Source organism: Dasypus novemcinctus, chromosome 6, assembly GCF_030445035.2.
Source record: "Dasypus novemcinctus isolate mDasNov1 chromosome 6, mDasNov1.1.hap2, whole genome shotgun sequence".
Taxonomy (NCBI): domain Eukaryota; kingdom Metazoa; phylum Chordata; class Mammalia; order Cingulata; family Dasypodidae; genus Dasypus; species Dasypus novemcinctus.
Genome location: NC_080678.1, coordinates 133256565 through 133270799, shown reverse-complemented (window position 1 = coordinate 133270799; position 14235 = coordinate 133256565). Strand labels below are relative to the sequence as shown.

The window sequence follows — 14235 nt, the reverse complement described above, 5'->3', positions numbered from 1 at the left end:
ATGTTAGTGACTGCTGTCATATCCTCAGATAAAAACATTGCTTGAGAGCTGTCCCATATACTTGTATTTTATTCCTATTTAAGTTCTTATATATTGCGTAAATTAAAAAAATAAACTTAAGGTCTTCCCATTCATATTAAGACATTCACGCAGTTTCTTTCAAATGTGAGTACACTCATGTCATCTAAGTTCAGAATGAGTGAAAGCTTTCCCACACAGACAACATTCATGTGGTTTCTCCTCATTGGGAATTCTCTCATGTTTCCAAAGGAGAGAACAATGAGTTAGGACTTTATGACATAGGTGATATTCACATGGTTTCTGTTCAGTGAATTCCCTCATGTTCTCTAAGGTAAGAATAATGATGGAAGGTTTTCCAACATAGATGACATTCATAGGATTTCTCTCCAGTGTGGGTTCTCTCATGTCATCTAAGGCCAGAATGAATGAAAGTTTTACTACATAGAGAACATTCATGTGTTTTTCCCTCATTGTGAAATCTCTTATGATGCTAAGGGCTGAACAGTAAGTGAATGTTTTCCCACATAGATGACATTCACAAGATTTCACTTTACTGTGAGTGTTCTCATGTTTTCTAAGGTCAGAACAATGGGTGAAGGCTTTCCCTCATAGATGGCATTACTAGGGTTTTTTTTTTAACCAGTGTGAGTTCTCTCATGTTGTCTAAGGACAAAAAAAAAGGCAAAGGCTTTCCCATATAAATGACATTCATAGGGTTTCTCTCCAGTGTGAATTCTCTCCTGTTGACAAAGGCTTGAAAAGTGATTGAAGACTTTCCCACATAGATGACATCCATAGACTTTTTCTCCAGTGTGAGTACTCTCATGTTGTCGATAGTGGGACCAGTGGATGAAAGCTTTGCCACATAAAAGACACTCATATGGTTTCTCTCCAGTGTGAGTTCTCTCATGGCCTTTAAGTTGGGAACTTGTTCTGAAGGCTTTCTCACATAGATGGCATTCATAGGATTTCTCTTGAGTAGTAGTCTTCTCCTGTTTCCTAAGGCCAGAAGAGTGATTCTGTATGTGGTTTTCCCACATACAGCACATGTGAAGGGCTTCTCTCCAGTGTGAAGCCTCTCACGTTGCCTAATGCTAGAAGAAGTGTTGAAGACTTTCCCACATAGATGGTCTTTTTAGGGTTTCTCTCCCTGTGAGTCCTCTGGTGCTAAGGATAGATTCAAAGGCTTTCCCACATATATGACATTCATAGGGTTTCTCTCTGGTGTGAGTTCTCTCATGTTGCCTAAGGGTTAAAGATTGACTGAAGCCTTTCCCACATAGATGACATCTGGAGGGTTTCTCAACAATGTCAGATCCATTGAATCATCTAAGGGCATACGACTGAATAAAGGTTTTACCATTTATGTGATATTCATATGATTTACTTCTACTGTGAACTGGTTCATGTTGAGTAAAAGATGACTGTCACTGAAGGCCTTTCCAAATTGCTGAAACAGGGTTTCTTTCCCTTGTGAGTTGACACATGTTGAAAATCTGTTGATCTTTGTGTGAATTCTTCTTGCAAATATATTACATCTAGAGGGATTCTTTCAAATGTGAAATCTCAATGACATGATGGAAGATACATCTTTCCTGCAGATATTTTGTATGGCTACCATTTATTTTTTTATGGCTGCTTTGCCTGCTTGAACTCTAGTCATGGGGAAATCCTATTCCTTCACTCCACAGTTCCTCTACTTGCTCCAACTGGGAAAAGACATCTGATTTGCAGACCTGAATACCCACCGAAACCAGATGATTGGTGATCTCTGCTGTGACATCTCTGAACACCTTTCCCTGGGACTGGTCCAGGAGAGCCTATTCTTCTTGGGGGAAGTCTATAGCTACCTCTTTAAAGGCCACAGACTCCATAGGTTGCATTGGCAGTTGTCAGCTGAGAGCTATATTTTTCTGCATTTCTTTTACAACCAGAAAACCAGTAGTCAGCCAAACTGTGGAAGGCAGGCCATGGGGGTGATTGGTGAGCACAGGCAGCTTGAGACACTTGTTGGTGGCCTGAGAGGGAGATCTAGTTTTCTGTTGTGGTGGTGGTGGTTTTGCTTTTTCTCCTTATTTTGTTTATTTCTCTTTCTTTCATTTCCCCCTCTTTCTTTATTTTTATTTCTTTCCACCTTCTCTTGTTTGGTCTTTATTTCATTCCTCTCTTCTCATCATTCTGATCTTTTATATTTTTCCTCTTACTTTTATTTCCACCTTTTAAATTTTTATTCCGTTTTTTTCGAGTGTGATTTTTCACTGTTATTAGTCTGGCTCTTTTATTCTTCTTCCATCCTTTCTTTTATTCTCCTTTTTCTCTTCCTCTTTCTTTCCCTTTTAGTGAACTTAATATTTCTTTGGTGGATGTCACATGACTTGTCCCAGAGTCACCAATGCTCCCCTGAGCCACTGTCTTTAAGTAGCAGTAATATTTTCCTATAAGATGACTGCACCTGAATTATGCATATCTGTAAGGGGGAAAGTTGTTGATTTATTTAGAGCAAGTCTAGAATAGTGATTTTTACATCTTTTAAGTGATAAAGATATGTATAAAATTACTCGGAGATGATTACTTAAAATACTGTTTGGAACAGTTGTTTTTGAACTTCTTTTAGTGGAAGAACTTTGTTGAAAAAATTATGGGAGCCTGGAGGGATCCTGGAGCCCTGCCTTCTGTGTCCTTTGCTTTTCTCTCCCTCACTCCACCACACTCGTCTCCACCACCACAGCAGCTCTTGAGGTAGCAGTTCACACCTCTCTTCTCCCTGTTTCCCTGCAACCCTCTCTCCAGACACACATACTGAGAATGGTTAATAAACTACAAAATGAAATTTCCTATTTGTAACTTTACTATTGGTTATCTTTATAGTCAGAAAAATCAACAATAGTAATTCTTAGAAAAAGCATAGTCTGAAAAAACAATTCTTAAAAGGTATAAATAGTGCTGTATAATTTGTAATAGTCCAACATGCTTACACTGGCACTTGGCCACAGGAAAATAGATTTCAGAGGAGGGAACTCCTCTCTTCATAGGACTACAGGAAAGACAGCAAGAGCCATTCAGTATTGGGCACTTGGTCTTCTTTCCTGCCCTTTATTCTAGGCTAATACACGACTCAGTGAATGGGGTATGACAGAACCTTCAGGAGAGTTTGAAGAGTCTCAGCCTGTAGTTAAGAATTGGCCTAGACAAGGTGCTCAGCAGGTCATTTCAACTTATTTATCTTGGCATCTAGCACCTGCTTAAAGTCCATTATGAAGAAGTGGTCTTTGCCAGTATCTGCTAAAGTTTTGAGATAGGCTATAAATAGTACCCCAACTGGATTTACAATAGTTATCATTTGAAAATAAGAATTCATTGGTTCTTCCACTATGTCACCCTAACTTCTGAAGGAAAATGTCATGCTTCTTTTGCCTGGGCAACACAAACACTTGTGTTTTCTTCCTCTTATGATCAAATGGGATCACTTTGCATCAGGTTAGACCACTTTTTCTCTCTCCTGAGTTATGTATCCAGAAACTAGCTCTGCTTTTAGTTTTCTCCCTTCTCAGGGTTAATGCCCTGATTTTCAGCACTCTGGCACCTTCCCCAGGAGTTGGAAGGAAACCTTGAACTTTATCTTTTACAGCCCTTCTCTCAGGGACCGTATAAGACTTCTGAGACTTCCCAGAGTTATTGATGTGGCTGTGTGGACTGATCAGTGATGATACACATTTTCATGAAATTAATTAATCGAACATTTCTTGAGTATTTCCAATGTGCTAGTCACTGAAGAAACAGCAACAATTCTACCCTTAAATGCTTAGATTCTGATTTGTCTGAGAGGAAGCTCCGCTCTGCTGAAGCGGTAGGGAAGGATGAGCCCAGGAGGAGGTCGGCAAGGCTGTCTGCTAAACCTGCTCCTATGAAAGCAGACATGAAGCCAAAAATGACAGTGGGAAAGGATAAACCTTCAGACTGAAAAGTGCAACCCTCAAAGGGAAAAGGGAAGCAAAGGGAAAACAAGCTGACGTGGTAACCAAGAAACTCAACAGGATTTACTTACAGAAAATGGAGAAACTAAAAATGAGGAGAGTCCAGCCTCTGATGAAGCAGGAGAGAAAGAAGCCAGGTCTGGTTAAATATTGTATACCATGTCTTCTCAGTGGTCCATTTCTCCTTTCTTGTATAACCCAGAGGAATATTTTTATCAGCTTTTTTTTTTTACATTTTTAAAATTAATGCTAATAGATTGTAAAGAATGTTACATTAAAAAACATAAGCGGTTCCCATATAACCCACTCTCCACTCCCCACCCCACCATTTTTGTAAATTGTATTTTTTTGAAAATATATACATTACCAAAAAAAGTTATTTTATAAATGCAATGTTTTTAGTAGCTCTAGAAGAAACAGTGTTAAGAAGATTGGGATCCCACTTCATCCCATTTTTTAAAGTGTAAATGCTTTTTTTTTTTTTTTAAGGGGGAAGTCATTTGCTGGTTGTTTATTTCTTGGTACAACCAGAAAATAGTGGATATTGATAGTCTTTGACTATCTTGGATGTCAACTTTTTTTTTTCATTGTAAAAAATATATACACATTTCTGGTATATTAGATGTCAACACTCCATGGCAGGGGGAAGCGGACTTGGCCCAGTGGATAGGGCATCCATCTACCACATGGGAGGTCCATGGTTCAAACCCTGGGCCTCCTTGACCCATGTGGAGCTGGTCCATGTGCAGTGCTGATGCACGCAAGGAGTGCCCTGCCACGTCCTTGCATAGAAGAGCCCCCCACACAAGGAGTGCTCCCCATAAGGAGAGCTGCCCAGTGCAAAAGAAAGTTCAGCCTGCCTAGGAATGGTGCTGCACACACACGGAGAGCTGACACACAAGATGATGCAAGAAAAAGAAATACAGATTCCCGTGCTGCTGACAACAACAGAAGCGGACAAAGAACATGCAGCAAATAGACACAGAGAACAGACAACTAGGGCGGGGTGGGGGAAAGGGGAGAGAAATAAATATAAATATTAAAACAAACAAACAAACAAACAAAAACACTCCATGGCGTAGGGGTTGGCAATTTTTGTACCTTGTAATGCATATTAACTGGTGATTTGAAATCACAGTCATGCATTGAATATGGTTGAACATTGTTATTAATCAGGGTTCTCTAGGGAAACAGAATCAACAAGAGATATCTGTCAATTGTATGTTATTTTATGAGTCTGTATTATGCAGCTGTGGGGATGCACAAATCCAGGTTTTGCAGGCAGGCTGCAACCAGGGGCTCCGATGAAAGTCCAATGAAGTTTCTTGATAAGTTCTGGGAGATGTTGGTTGTCCAAAGATGAGCTGGGAAATTATCACGCAATGAATCACTTCCTCTTTTTTTTTTTTTTTTTTTTTTAATTTTTTTATTTTTTATTGACTTTGTAATAATATTACATTAAAAATATATATGTGAGGTCCCATTCAACCCCACCCCCCACCCCCCCTCTCCCCCCCCCAACAACACTCGTTCCCATCATCATGACATATCCATTGGATTTGGTAAGTACATCTTTGGGCACCTCTGCACCTCATATAAATTGGTTCACATCATGGCCCATACTCTCCTCTATTCCATCAAGTGGGCCCTGTGAGGATTTACAATGTCCGGTGATTACCTCTGAAGCACCATCCAGGGCAGCTCCATGTCCCGAAGACGCCTCCGCCTCTCATCTCTTCCTGCCTTTCCCCATACCCTTTGTCCACTATGTCCACTTTTCCCAATCCAATGCCACCTCTTCTATGTGGACATTGGATTGGTTGTGTCCTTTGCACCTCTATGTCAAGAGGAGGCTCAGATTCCACCTGGATGGTGGATGCAATCCTCCCATTTTCAGTTGTAATCACTCTAGGTTCCATGGTGTGGTGGTTGTCCTTCTTCAACTCCATCTTAGCTGAGTGTGGTAAGTCCAATAAATCAGATTGTAGGTGCTGGAGTCTGTTGAGGCTCAGGATCTGGCTATCACATTGTCAGTCCAGAGATTCAAATCCCCTAAATATATCTTAAACCCCAACATTAACTGCACCTCCAGCACATTAGCATGAAAGTCTTATGAAGGGAGATCCCATCTGAGTCCAGATTCATCACACATAAACACCATTTCCAAAGAGGGGCCATCTGCCCTGGTAGTTAACCCCATCGGCCATGACCATAACTCCCATGGGTCTCTTTAGCCCTCAAAGGAACCAATATCTGGGGGTTGTATCTGCTTTATCTGTCTCTCTGACTCTGCTCAGTTGTGCATGAGGGCAAACCTTCTGCCAGCCTCCAGACTCTTTTTTAGAAACTCGTAGCCATATAAACTCATTTCTCCTTTCCATTCCCCCCTTACTTTAGGTCAAACAGCATTTTAAAGTCATGGTATTTTATGTAGACATGGATATTCTGCTGATCCGCATTGAACCTTCCGTATAAGGTCATTTTCCAGTTGCATCATCAGTTGGTAGTTGATAGTGGTCCCTCGTTGCCAGGGAGGCTCATCCCCGGGTGTCATGTCCCACGCTGGGGGGAAGGCATTGCATTTACATGCTGAGTTTGGCTTCACTTCCTCTTTTAAGGCATTCAACTGATTGGGTTAAGTGTCACTCACTGCTGATTGCAATCTCCCTGATTGATGTAATTATAATGAGCTCTCTATGATTTACCACTGCAGTAAAGTCAATAGTGACTAAAGTCCATAAATGCCCTTGTATTACAGTTAGCCCAGTGCTTGCTTGACCAAACAACTGGGTACAATTACCTGGCTGAGTTGACACAGTAGCCATCACAAACATTTTAAATTACTTCTATTCCCCTGTTTTTTAGTAGAATTCTTTCTTGAAACCATCCCTTGTCTGAACTGTGTGTACTCTATAACATCCTTGGTCATGGCCATCCAGTTTTTCTAATAACTGTGTTATGTGCTGTGAAAGATTGGAAATGTGTGTTGTGTGTATGATATTGAATTGTGAATTAGTGGGATATAAAGATGGAACAGCTTATCAGCACTTGAAGATGTAGGTACTAGATAGCCTCTTAAGGAAAACTTACATTCAAATTTTAAGCTGGAAAGTAACTGGAATAACTTTAGAAAAACAACTACATGGCTTTTTAGGTTTTTGGTATTTATATTTAGAATTGTGTTCAGATTGTTCATAAATGTCTGTGTACTGAACTTCAAAATGACTGATAAACCTCAATTATGAAAAGAAAAAAACCCCACAGAACAGTGTTTAACCATAAGTTAAACCATGGACTACAGTTAATGGTATAATTATAAACATGTGTGTTCATCATTTGTAACAAAGGTACCACACCAGTGCAAGTTGTTGGTATATGGGAATCCTGTATTTGATGCACAATTGTTCTAAAACCCTCAACTTCTCTAATTAAAAAAATAACCAAAAATCCCCACAGAGATTAGAGGGGAAACACTAATGGCTGCTTACCTAGCCAAACTTGGGAGGAGGTGGGCACTGTATTTCCTGAAAAGTTTTCTTTTGCTTTATAATAAATGAAATAATGATAGTAAGGGTGGGCAGGAGAGGGAACAGGGATTTATATAATTTATTTTTTAAACTTTATGGACTGACTCGGCACTCAGTGTACATTTGTTGATGGTGACTTGTATAAACTGTTACTTAGGCATTATGCTATGTCTAATTTACTGCAGTAGTTGCAATTTAAAATTGAATTAAATATTAATCATCTTAACGTTGGTATTCTTTTATCTAGTTGTACTATGATATACTAGATAACATGTAAGAGAAGAGAAATTCATCCAGTTGATGGACTTTTGTTTTTCTATAGGATTATCTCTGATTCATTACCTAACAAGTCCCAGAAATGGGCATGTGTTTCTAATCAAAACTGTTTGTCCTGGAAGCACTGCTGACTTTGGTGGAAGATTTGAAATTGGTGACTCTTGGTATGAATTAATATGAGTTTCAGTCTATTTATTTGTTTGCTAGAGAGACCTTATCTATGTGTGTGTGTGTGTGTATGTGTGTGTACAAAGAAGATAAGTTGTTTGGGTACAGGGCCATTCACATGTTTATTTCATGTGGGCCATTTATTTAAACCCTGGTACTTGTGTTAAGGGTTTCACTAATTATCAAGGACTGTCTTAAAATTAATTTTCAGACAAAATTTTTAGAGAAAATTGACTTTAGTTGTCTTTAGTTAAAAATATACCAAGTAGTTGGATGGCAGATCCTCTGGTCCTTAGTGGTTCTTCATTAACAAGGAGGTACTTCAATTCTCAGGTATGTGTACAGGGAAAGCTCTTCATTGCCAGTCACCATAGTTCTTCTTTTTGAAAAAGAGATGCCTTTTCTCCTTGTCAAAGTAGAATTAAAAAAAAGTTTACAAATAATATGTCATTTCACTAAGTGTAGGACTCTTAGTCAACAGTAAGCAATGAGTGGACCAAAGTACAATTTCCCTACGTTATTAAATAATCCTTGGGAGGGCCAGTTAAACATTATCCTTATGTGGCATTAAAAGGAGGTGCCACCTACATTTTTGCCTTAAGGAAAAATTTTAAATATTTTTCTTAATATTGTAAATCTCAGAGTTTTTAAAAATGAATCTGTTTAAAACAGTAATTTTTGGTTTCAGGTTACAGTAATCCCATTTCATTTGTAGGTAGCCAGACAAAAAATACTCCAAGCTTTAACAAATGACAGCAATGTAACATGACCTTGCAGTCCAATTATGGCAAATATTAGAGGAAAAAATGCTTTTTTACATGATAATATTTATTGATTGAATCAAGGTGACCACATTTCTTGAGGACAGGCTCTATAGTTAATTCTTATTTATTATTTCCATATTGAATCCCCAGCATCTAATTCAGTGTAGATGTGCTATTTAAGGAATTAAGTATCCACTGAATGACACTGACTGAATAAATGAGTAATGTGTCAGAGCTGTGGAAACACCAGTTGTCTTATAGAAAATCCTTGGCTTTGTGTTTGCCCAAGTGAAGGACTGTTGTGTTCTGGCCCCCAGGGTGCTGACTGGGCCTGCCTGCCTCAGGACACCAAGCTCCATATCTGCAGAAGGCTTTGCGCCACCTCATGCCGGCTATGGCGACATGTCTTTATCCAGGGTCCCAGCAGAGTCTGGTAGGTTCCCACACACTGTTCACTTGGGGAGGGTGTGGGGAGTGGGGGGTGGGGAGAAGAGCAGAGCTTTTCAGACTGAGATGTGCCATCTTGTTAACAGGACAGTTTGGGGTCCCTGGGTCCCCAAGTTAGGTGTTTCTAACAAGCCATCACACTGAAGAGTAACAGTGATTATTGTGTTTTTTGGTCTTTATTTTCCCAAAGAGCATGGGTTCTCTGATTATAAAAGTAATACATGTGCATTATAGAGGATTTGGAAGGTACAAATAAGCACAAAAGCACCCTGTAATTTGCCACAAGTCTCTTAGTATTTCCATATTTTTCTTAGATATGGCTTTAGGGGATATATTTTTCTAAGACTTTTGGTACGTAATACTAATGTGATTTCTTTAAATTAGATGCCAGCTGTCTTCCAACTGACCTGTATTGTCATTACCTTGCCTCAAACCTGAGTAGCTTGCCCTCGTTTTTCAAGTCCTTCTATGTTTCCTTGTTCCTTCTGCGTTAGCCCTGTCCCTGTTCCCTCTCCTGCCCACCCTTACTGTCATCAGTGCTGCTCTCCTTCTCTAGAGGTTTAAAGCCACAGCCGTCTGCAGGACAGTCCTTTGCCAGGCTGCTTCTGGGTATGTCTGCTTACTCGCAGAGAGATCGGAAACAGCTTTCTTTCTCATTGTAATATTAATTACTCCATAGCAGATGCATTGTTTCCAGTTTTTTCTTCCCTATTATAGACATTACTATTCATACCATGTTAATATTTGTGACTTTTATTCTTTCATTGAATTGTTTCTTTAGGATAAATTCTCAAGAGTGGTACTCTTCAACTACGGGTGCAAATTTCACATTGCTTTTGCTCTCTGTTGCTATGTTATTTTCCAGAAGTGGTCAAACAATTTACCAGCGTTACTCTATTTACACTGCACCCACACGAGCTTTTGGTGTTATCATAGCAAGAAGAGACCTGATAATTTATTTGTGAAATGATGCCTTGAGCTTCTTTGATTTATATTTCTTTGATTACCACCCAGGATTATTTATCTCCTTTTGTTGTAGCTTAATTTTCTTTTTTATTTGCTTGATACTCTTTCTTTTTTGTAGTAATTGTGCATAAACAATTCTGTCAGTTAATAGTTGGTCTCTTCTGACCTATTCAAGAAACTGATGAAATGATAAATTTTACTAAAGTCATTTTAAGTATGATTTCCACTCAGAGTCTTCCCTATTTTACACAGACACTCTGTGCCTTTATTTTAGCTTCCAATAAAAAGGAAAAGGCAAGCACATAAAAAGATAGTTGAGGCACTCATTTAATACATTTCATTTGTAAATTAATATTAAGTGGCCAAGCTAGGTGGATTGTCTTAAAAGAAATTACAATGAAAGTAGCAACATTTGTTATATTTTATGGGCAGAAATTTTGAGGTTCTAAATATATTTTATCTGTATTCAAAAAGTACTGCATCATGTTACGTTAATTTATAGTTCTGCTCTTCATTTCCACCTAGTGAATGGCCTCTTCGGGGAAAAGGAATGCTTTGCAAAATTGAAAGGTTAGACAGCTATAGATGGAGAGCCCCTGGTTACTTTAAGTGAATTAGTCTTTAGCCATAGACACAGTACTGAAATCACTAATTAAAAGCATTTACAGTAGTCATGGAATCCCCGCTGGAATGTGTATTCCCTTTTCGGGGCTCCTGTGAAGCTTTATTTATATGCCTATTCAAGTGCTTATTTGTTGTCTAATTCCATTTATTTTTATATTTCTCTAGTGGAGTGTTAGCTCCCTGAGAAAATAGGCCAGGTCTTTTTTCGTGTTCATTTAGGCAGGCTCAGTACTTGGTATGCTGTAGAAGGTTCATAAACATTTGTTGGGTTGAACATTTCCTCAGAGCCACTCTTGGTGGTGTAAGCAACCAGAGAACCAAAGTACTACTAAACAGAAGTTTCTACAGTACGTTGTCCTTTAAGAAACTACTAATTAAAAATCTTGGTTTATGGCATGGTTCCTAATACTAAACAGATGGAGTGTGAGCCCTTAGGAAAGAATGTTATTATTTTTAAGAACTGGCTGAGTTTCTTTAAGTCAAGGTGGGCTAACCCAGCTTCTAACCGGCATTGTGGAGAGCAGCCCTGGATCATGAAGACGTTCACCTCTTCCTGGTGGGGCAGGCACTCTTCTTCCTAGTTATTAAAACCACCAAACCCCAGGGAATTACTTGCTTAAGTACTTTGTGTCCCTTAAGCCACACTCCCCTTAGGAGGCCAGACAGGGGTGCTTGAGCCTATCATTGTTTTCTGTAATCTAAAACCATCCCTTTTTGATAATAAAAAGGGTAGGATACATAGGAGCTGTGTTAATACTTACCAGTACAGCAAGATCACTGAGATGTTCCATTGGTAAAAGCCTGTGTGAAGGTCATCAGTTTTTTCCATCTTTCAGACTTCTTTAAAACTTAGCCACGATAACCTGAAATTGCTCTATCAGGTCCAATATTCTGAATTACATAGGACCTTATAGGACCTGAGCCAGTGATCAGGGTTTATGTTACTTATCCTCAATTTCTGAGTAACCTCGGAGAGCCTCACCCTTCCTAAGATGCCCAGAATACAGTTCTCATTCTATGCAATGACCTTGCCAAAACAGACCATATGGCTCTTTGTGCTGGCTCACCTTTGTCTCCCCCAGTCAACCCCATTTTTTCGGAAGAGATGTTTCTTTGTGTGCTTCCCACTCATGTGTTGAGAGAGGGCCACATTTATTATGTCTTGCACTTAGAAGACTCTCCAAGATCATGTCCACCTATCAGTAATCCAGAAGGGGCATTTAAGGAGTCACTGGGAAGTACTTTGGGTACTGTGCCTTGTATGGATAAAATAGTAGGCTACAGAGCTACTATTTTAAATGTGCAAGTAGTTAAATTGGCATACACATCTTTCATAGTAATAATGTTTTTCACTTCTAGTTCTATATTTGATCTAGTGCCATCCTGATTCTGGCCATTGGTCAAGGAGTCTCAATCCACCAGTAAGGATTTTAGGATACCCCACCAAAGACCATTTACTAAGCCTCAACTGACACAGCATGGCTCTCCAGTAGACAGTATCGAATTAGGCAATCTAGAATCACTCACCTCCCATGAAATCTCTTTGACCTGCCAATTCAGGAAACTCAAAGACTACATTTTGGGTTCTTCCCAAATTGCTAAAGTAATGAAGGTTGCCACCTTTCTGCCTACCATGGCTTCATTCATATTATCCCTGTCTTTCACTGTCAATTGGCATCCCTTTCAACCATATCCAGCTCCTTTGGACATTGCAGCCAGTACTTTCAGGATGTGCTCCACACACTGCCTCCACCAAGACCTGCTCCAGCACCTGAGTCAAGAAGAGAGATTGGACAACAGAGGAGTACATAGGGACACTATCTCAAATAGATTTTCTTTGGGGTGGGATCTTAACACTGGGAAAAGGAACATCCTGTTCTTATCCTGAGGCAGTACCATCTGTGAATTATAAGACCTGGAGGAACTTTCCCAGCCTAGATTATCAATGAATTTGGGAAAGTACCTTGCCCATTATACTCTACTAATCTAGAATCCATGATGAAAGGGTTCCCAACCATAGTGGAAGTTCTTTGTTTCCCAGGTATATTGGTCAGCTAAAGGGCTACTGATGCAAAATACCAGAAATCGCTTGATTTTTATAAAGGGTATTTATTTGGGATAGAAGCTTTCCATCACAAGGCCCTAAAAAGTCCACCTAAAGGTACTGTAAGAGGTACTTTCTCACCCAGAGTCTGTTGCCACATGTTGGAGCAGGATGGTGGGTGATGCCTGTGAGGGTTCTGTCTTACTCCTCCTCCCAAGGCTCCATGGTCTAGCTTCTTCCAGTCTCAGCCACAGACTGGGACAAGTCTTGGCTCTTTTCCAAGGTTTGTTTCTTTCCAGGCTCAGCTGCTCTGCTCTCTCCACAAGGCCAGCTGTAAACTGTCAGGGGAACAGCTTGACTCTCTTCCTGGGGCCTCTGCAATGTCTAATGGAGCCTTCACTCTTTCCTCATGTATCTGCTTCTTTGTGTGCTTACTTCCTGAACTCCAGGATCAAAACTCCAATTTTCTTCTCTGCCATGTCATTTTCTCTGTGACTACTACTCACGTACTACTGCTGTGGCCCAGTCAAAGCCTTAATCATTATTAATCAAGTAAAAGTGAAACCTCTGACTGCAATCCAATCTAATATGCCCAGAGGAACAGACCAGTTCACAACATAATCCAATATATATTTTTGGAAATCATAAATATTATCAAACTGCTACACCAGGTTTGTCAAGACCTGGGAATAGTACTCATTTTACTAGAGAAACATAATAAAATGAACCACACAGTGACAATACAAAATTCCTTTTTTCTAGTTACCATTCTGGACTAGGCACTACATTCTGGGTTGGAAAAAGAGAAGCAGGTAAACATTTTTCCAAGGAGATTATAAAATATTGTAGACATTTATATATAGGTAATTATAATACAAATGGGAATCCTATTATAGTTGCATGAACTAAGTGCTATAGTAAGGTTATCTCAGCAGATCTAGAAAGGAAACTAATTAAACAAGTTTAAATAAAGGAATAAAATTAAAATTTGTGTTTAATGTTAAAATTTTAGCTCTAGAATAATATGATCGAGGTAAACTGTACTTAAAATATATTCAGTGGGCAATTGGTGTATTCTCTTTTTTTTTTTTTTTCTTGACTGTCTTAGCTAGAGGTTTATCAATTTTGTTCATAATTTCAAAGAACCAGTTTTTGATTTTGTTGAAGTTCTTTATTTTCTTATTTTCAGTTTCACTGATGTCTGCTCTAATCCTTATTATTTTTTTCTGCTTTTTTGGTTTAATTTGATCTCTATCTTTTTTTTTTTTTTTTTTGAGTTTCCTAAGGTGGAAGCTTATATAAACAACTTGAGATGCATCCAACGAATTTTGATAAGCTGTCTTTTCATTTTTCTGTAGTTCAAGATATTTTTAAAATTTCTTTTGAAACTTCTTCTCTGACCCATGTGTTATTTATGTTTTGTT

General features: G+C 39.0%; 1 long non-coding RNA gene across 2 annotated transcripts in view; it reads left to right on the top strand.

Annotated features, from left to right (window-relative positions):
• LOC131279040 (uncharacterized) overlaps positions 1-14235 on the top strand; it is a 58243-nt gene that overhangs the window by 19925 nt on the left and 24083 nt on the right. The window contains exons 1-2 of one of the 2 annotated variants that reach the window (XR_009186384.1): positions 7875-7962; positions 9048-9163. This is a non-coding gene — a long non-coding RNA (uncharacterized lncRNA). Of the gene's footprint in view, positions 1-7874; positions 7963-9047; positions 9164-14235 lie in introns of those variants that run through there. The other variant, XR_009186385.1, reaches the window with a different exon arrangement.